The sequence below is a fragment of the Euprymna scolopes genome, chromosome 9, assembly GCF_053919585.1.
Source record: "Euprymna scolopes isolate OS-2025 chromosome 9, ASM5391958v1, whole genome shotgun sequence".
NCBI classification, from domain to species: Eukaryota; Metazoa; Mollusca; class Cephalopoda; order Sepiida; family Sepiolidae; genus Euprymna; species Euprymna scolopes.
Genome location: NC_136490.1, coordinates 119307284 through 119315012, shown reverse-complemented (window position 1 = coordinate 119315012; position 7729 = coordinate 119307284). Strand labels below are relative to the sequence as shown.

Genomic DNA, 7729 nt, shown 5'->3' with positions numbered 1-7729 from the left:
CGATCCATATAGGAGTATCGAAACAATCACTGCATGATAAACTGAGATTTTGGTCATTAGAGTCAAACCTCTTTCATTTCATACTTTTGACCGCAGTTTGCCGAAGGCATCAGTCGCCTTTGAAATTCTGCTCAATATCTCATCATCAAGTGATGCTGACGAATTCACCTTACTTCCGAGATATGCACAGGATTTAACATACTTTAGAGGCTGTCTATTCACTAAGATTTTCTGAGACAGTTCCACATGTTCTGGTCTCGGAATATTCACACCACCTTGCTGCAACGGGGTGGGCTTTGGTTGGTAGATAACTTCTGCCTTTTTAATACTAATCGTCAAACCTAATTCTTTTGCGGCATTGGAAAACTTGTCAACTAATTCTTGTGCTTCTCCAAATGAAGTCGCCACGAGTGCAGCATCGTCTGAAAAAAAAATCACGAACTATTTTGCTTCTTGTTAGTGTTTTAGCTTTGAATCTTTGATGATTAAAAAGACCCCCGGTAGTTCTAAACTCAAAATGGACACCTTGCGTGTAATCTTTAAAAGCATGCTCGAGCATGATTGAAAAGAAAATGGCAAAGAGCACAGGTGCCATAACAAAACCCTGTTTCGAACCGGTTTTTACCTTAAATGACTCAGAGAACTTTCCGTCTGCTCTTACACGTGCCTCCATATTCTCGTGAAAGGATATTATTACTTTTAACATTTTTTCAGGGATTCCAACTTTATTCAAAACCTTCCAAAGTGCCACTCTGTTGACAGAGTCAAAAGCCTTGGTTAGGTCGATAAAAACGACAAACAGATCATGATTTTTCTCACGTGTCTTCTCTGCAACTTGGCGTAAACAGTAGATCATATCGATGGTTCCCCTTCAAGATCTAAAACAACACTGCGTCTCAGGATAAATTTTGTCTACTAGATGAATGATTATCCTGTTCAAAATGACTATGGCTAGTACTTTTCCAGCCACAGAGATCAGTGATATTCCACGGTAGTTATCACAATCAATGCGCTTTCCTTTATTCTTGAAGAGATGGATTATTGACGTGTTCCTGAAATCCTGGGGTACAGAACCGCTTTCCCAGATCATGATGAATAACTGCAAAAGTTTTTTCAAAAGTGTGTTCCCCCCAAACTTGAATATTTCAGCCGGTATACCATCATTACCTGCACACTTTCTCAGTAGCATTTGTTTTACAGCTGCGAGAACTTCAGAAAAAATTAGGAATCACATCTAGTTCTGGTATTTAGATTCTTGCAGGCAAAGAACTGAAAACATCATCGCCAACATCAGAAGAAGAATTCAGCACTCCTTCAAAATGGTCCTTCCAGCGGTTAAGGATGTCATTCTTATCAGCCAACAAATTGTACCATCTGCCCCCATAACAGGTGAAGTACCACATTTTTGTGGTCCAAAAAATTCTTTCAGGCCCTCATAAAATACCCTCGCATCTTTCCTATCAAAAGCAGCCTGGAGCTCAGAGGCTTTTGCAGACCACCAATCTTCTTTCATTTTCCTCAATCGGCGCCGAACATCCCTCCTAACACTGAGATAAGCGGACCTCTTTGCTGCAGAATTCTTGTCTGATATCCAGACCCTGTGCAAAGAGTGACTCCGGTCTAAAATACCCTGAATTTCAATGTCATTTTCGTCGAACCAATCCTGATGCTTCCTCTTGGAAAGTCCTAGTACTTCGCTTGAACATTCATAGATGGCATCCCGTAATTTCTTCCAGGACTCTTCAATATCATTGTTTATCACAATTTCGTTTAACTTCGTATCTAACTTAGAAGATAATTCTTCTTTCTTTTCGGTGTTCAGTTCTTTCATATTCAATGGCTTTGGCATCTTAATTGTATGCCTTCTGCCCTTAGGTCGTAGTTTCAGTGATGTCTTGCATCGAATCAGGGCGTGATCCGACAGCCAACATGAGTTATGAAATGAACGACTCAAAAGAATATCTCTCCTGTTTCTTTTCCGGGTTATAACAAAGTCAATAAGATGCCAATGTTGTGACCTTGGGTGCATCCATGTGCTTTTACAACGATTTGGCTGCTGAAACATAGTATTTGTAATGAAGAGCCCATGTTCACTACAAAATGACAACAAGCGAATTCCATTGTCATATATTATCCCCATACCATGAGCCCCAATCACATTTCCCCATGTCTCCCTGCCCGAACCTACCCGGGCATTGAAATCTCCCATCAGTAAGATCTTGTCATGAAAGCTTACGTTTCTTACTATGTCACCAAGCTTTTCGTAGAAGTTTGTGGGTTCTACCTCTACTGCATTTAGAGTTCGTGCATAGCAACTTACCAGTGTCAGTCCCGTTCCAGCTGTGAGTCCCATTCTAAGGGTCATTAAACGATCGTCACCGCCCCTAGGAAGAGCCTCCAGAGAGTCAGCAATATTTGATTTTATTGCAAAGCCAACACCGGAACTATGCCTCTCCCCCTCTTTCCGACCTGACCAAAAGAACGTGTAACCTTCGCCAATTTCTTTCAATTAACCTGATCCCAAAAGATGTGTCTCAGACAAGGCAGCGATGTCAATGTTGTATTGTTTCAGTACTTTTGTAACTAGCGCTGTCTTCCTCTCGAAAGAATCACCACTATCAAGCAATGTTCTTACATTCCACGTTCCAAAATTGAACGCATGCTTTGTATTTCGAATTGAGTTTCTGTTTCGACTGCACAATTGGATAGCCAGTCAACGGCAGCAATATGACAAGCTTTTGTGTGAACAAGCTTTTTTTAGGGCTCCTTTTATCGCCTCTCTCTCTCTCTAGGGAAAGCAGTGCTACATCTAGAAAAGATCTGCTTTGTCACATAGTAGATGACACGAACTGTGCAATTGTTCACAAATTTTTACACAAGAACGTCCATCACCTACTACGCCGCCAACTGTGCAGAGTACCGACTAAAGGCCTCAAGTGGTATCCTCGACCTGCCTCTACCACCAGTACCCCATCGCCAGTGGACTTCGCCTGATGGAACTTGTTGCTTACCTTTTTGGATGTTATAAGAAAGCAGAGTGAGCAAACTCATGGCTACCCACACGATGATTTGATTTAAGTGGTAATGGCTTGTGTAGAACCATTCACACTTTTTGAAACAGCCGATAACATCAGTTGGTGCAAAATATGCCACGGAACTAATGAACAGCTGCATCTCAGGCTTTGTAATAGAGTTTTCCATCACTTAGGTAGACTGTCGACCAGACTTAAGAGCCACTACCTGCTCATGAAGTGAGCTATTGCGCGCCAGACACAAACCTGGGATTTCAAACTCCGCGCTATATATATATATATATATATATATATATATATATATATATATATATATATATATATATATATATATATATATATATATATATATATATACATAATACACATATATACACATGCATATAAGTGCATGTGGAGCTAGTTGGCCGTTGACCCTAGGAGGGTTCATTCGCCCGTTGTAAGGTCTTGTTTTTGTTCCTTCTGGGAGACTAGCCCCCCTCCTCACCAGGCAAGCTAGTGGGAGAACCAGTTTAGTCGCCGGTTACCCGAACATGCAGCAGATAGTACTGGGTTACATAGTACTAGTAGCACATTACGTGACCTAACTATAAACTTACTATATATATATATATATATATATATATATATATATATATATATATATATATATATATATATATTAGATCCTTGTTTGAGGCAGTTGCCTACCTAGCCGCACTCGTAAGCTGTAAAACAGCGAAACAGTACTGTATGTAGATGACTATAAGGTTCCCTATCTTGGGTTGAGCATATTGGGAAGTGATATACAAGCTGCCATTAGCGTATTAAGCGACTCTCTTTGTGTAAACAAATCAAGCGGAGGCATTTGGATGATGTCAAAAGATCTTTTATTCATTAACCACACAGCAGCAGCCATATAGCACAATGTTGGGAAGCCTTGACTCTCATTTGGACGGTCGGGTTTCGATCTTGGCTTTAGGCAATTGCCTGTCTATCTGCACTGATGAGCTGTCAAACAGCGAAACAGTACTGCATGTGGATGACTGTATATATATATATATATATATATATACATACATATAAATATATATACATATATGTATATATTTATATATATACATATAAATATATATACACATATAAATAAATATATATATATATATTTATATATCTTCTCTTCTATCTATATAAATAAAATGGACTCATTTTTTCGCGTCGGATTTTGACCTTAATAGGATTAAAAATCAAGATATTTCATGCAAATATAATATGCACAAACGGCAGAACAATATCTGAGGTGTGTTATAGGCTTATTATTTCTCAAATTCCTCGATAATCTTAGATTTCTATACTTTTTCAGCTGAGAAGTCACGGCCAAAATCGGTTAAGATCAATGGAAGTGGTAAAATATTTTCTCTCTAATAAATTCCTCCTCCCCCTGCCACCACTTAACACCGTTTGGGGATCGTTCACAAGGAACAGTTGAGAAGAGAACACCGGTTTGGCTTCGTAGTTCTTTCATGTGAAGTTATTTAAAATCACTAAACTAAGCTGCAGTGCTCTGTGGCGTAGTCGTTAGCGTGCTGGACAATTCACATTATATTTTCACGTTCGCGCCGACCTACCGTAGTCGTTTTTTTTTGTTTTTTTTTTCCTAAACAACTGGAATGGACTTTTCTTGGTGGCCGAACTGTTAACGTTGCAGATGTTTTTTTTTTTTTTTGTTTTCACACTTTATTTTCCTACTTTTACTCATGACTCCGGGTTTGATCCTTCCTACTTACCTACTATAACATTTTTAAAACTCCCCCCGTCCCGGAAACAAACACTCGGGCAACGCCGGGTACCCCCGCTAGTATACATATAAATATATATATATACATATATATATATATATATATATATATATATATATATAAATGCAACTTTGTCTCTGTGTGTGAGTTCGTTCCTTATGTACTCTGAGACGACTGAACAGATGTTCTTTAAAATTTACAAAATTTTACTGTATGTCTGGGGGTGATCTTAGTTAAGTTTTGTCTCAGAATACCCCCGACAATTATCGATAATCGATAATCGAAACCGTTATTTTAATTTATATATCATCGGTAAAGCTATTTTTCCATGTCGTTGCTTAGCAACAATGATAGAACAAAGGGCCCAGAAAATTCTACTGTAGGTATTTGCATGACGTGGTCTGTAAGTTCAAACCCCGCACAAAAATTTCTTAATGCTGTTTTATTTCATTAACTATAAATAAGTTCATATAAAATAATTTTATAAAAGAACCAGTGGGTTCTGTAGAGTGCAAAGTAGAATAACATATATTTCTGACTAAATTACTGCATGAAGGCATATGAAGCTTCCTCCCAGGCGACTTCACGAATTTCGACGACAATATAGTTGTGTGTATTCGTTGATCATCATTCAATCCCGGGCAACATCGGGTCTCCCTGCTAGTATATATATATATATATATATATATATATATATATATATATATATATATATATAACTACAGACGTTAGTGTTCCACCTTTCCAGAATCATCAACGCAGGTCATGGGATTCGAATCCTACATCGAAACCCTCTCCGTCCCCATTAGCAAGGAATATACCACAGGGCCGGCGTCAACCACCACGATATTTGAGTGAAATTAATCATTTATAAAGGCATAGACGTTATAGAAGAAGGGTTTACAGTGATCTCGATATATATATATATATATATATATATATATATATATATATATAACTACTTCATTTACTCACATAAAATTAATATACGAAAGTATAGATTTATGCTAAAACTTTAAGTATTTACTCCAAAAGTGCTCAATACGTAGGTAGAGCTAGTTAGTAATTTATAAAATATATATGGCGATTAAGCTACACTGAATATTCGGCGTTTCATCCACTCTAGGATTCGTCAGGCTTATGCGCGAATTCTGTGGTTGTTTATCGTTTTTATATGGTCCTCTTCTGTTGAGGATTTTAATTAGCCAATCAGCTTTCTAGTATCCACCGCGCCCCTTCCTATCAGCCAATGGGCATACATTTTATCGAACAAAGGATCTGTTTTTAAACTAGGTTAGTGGTTTAAGGCAGACAGTTTCATTTTTTTTTAAATCTTTTAATATATATTTTATATATATGAAACGCCGAATATTCAGTGTAGCTTAATCGCCATATATATATATATATATATATATATATATATATATATATATATATATATATATATATATATGTGTGTGTGTGTGCGTGTGTGTGTGTGTGTATCATTCGACTTATTCTATTTCCTGGTCTCTCCCTCTTGTCCACATCACACATTCTATACATTTCTTTTTGAATCACTCTTTAGATACTTGTTTACATTTTCTCTCACTTTAATTCATTTTTCTAAAATCGTTACGTAACTATCCCTTCTGACAGTGTTCTCTTTCTATGACGCCGACTCTCTCTTCTTCTCTTCCAACTCTAGAATTGCTCTCACCCTCTCTTCTAATGTTCTACCTTCTACTTTCTCTCCTTTCTCATTCTCTTATTATCGTTTGAATTGCTCTCCTCCTCAAATTTTGTCTCCGACTCTCCTTTTTTTTCTCTTTAATTTGTCTCTACCTATCTTTTTCTACCAAATTTTTATCCTTCTGACTTTGCAATTGCTGCATCTCTCCCAATTAAGGGTAGCTTCCCCCTCGATTACTCACTTTAGATCTGCTCTTCTTCAGTCTGGAATTGATCCTCTTTCTCACGTTATTTTTCTATACTTACACCCACTGCCATTCACAGTATTTATTTTTACTTATTCTGTTATGCTATTTTTCTTCTGTATTTTTCTTTGTCTTTCCTTTCACAATTATATTGCTTTATTTTTATCTGTATTTTTCAGCTGCTAATACTTGTCTCCCTTTCCTTGTTCTTCCTTTCACGCACGCTTATATTACTCTTCTACTGAACTCGTCGGTGTCATCTTTCGTCTCTTCATGTTACGCATCATATTGCCCCCCACCTAATCATTTCTCATCTCGTCACACGCTTGGCATCCACAATGTACTTATAAAATAAGTAGTTCTAAATTCTGCTCATCAACCATGTTCAAATTTATTGCAATCTCATCCTCAATAAAACCCTTATCTATTCTGATGTTCCCGTCATTAATATGTCTAAATAAAACATTTTTGCGAAGCCGTTTGCAATTATAGAAAAAGTGTCGGTCTTACTAAAAACGAGTTCCCGAATTACACCATTCGTGTTGCTTTCCATACTTAAATAAATTTTAAAAACTCGTTGCTTATGATTTTTCCTTATAAATGTTTCCTTCGAAAATATGCAATAAATAAAATGCAGGCATATGTTTCTGAGTTTTTTAGATGAGGATTTATTATGTATATTATTTGGATTAATTGAACTACTATTTTCATTTTGAGTATTATTCGCACAATGTTTACATCGATGCAACCTCTGATTTTCTTCAAGTGTATCTTGTCGAACTCGGGAATCTCTTTTATTTACTATCATTTCGTCATTCATGGCTGAATAAATATACGGCATAATCACATTGACACACCGGTTCCCGTCAGATCATCGAAGTTAAGCAACGTTGGGCCTGGTTATTACTAAAATAGGTGACTAATTTTTGAATTCCAGGTGCTGTATGTAGAAGGATGTCGACACCTCCCTGCAAGAGTTGTAAAACCTAACGTTGTCATCTCC

The 7729-nt window shown here is 37.2% G+C and overlaps 1 pseudogene; it reads left to right on the top strand.

Annotated features, from left to right (window-relative positions):
- Positions 1-7556: 7556 nt before the first annotated feature.
- On the top strand, positions 7557-7675 carry LOC145285110 (5S ribosomal RNA; annotated as a pseudogene).
- Positions 7676-7729: the final 54 nt, after the last annotated feature.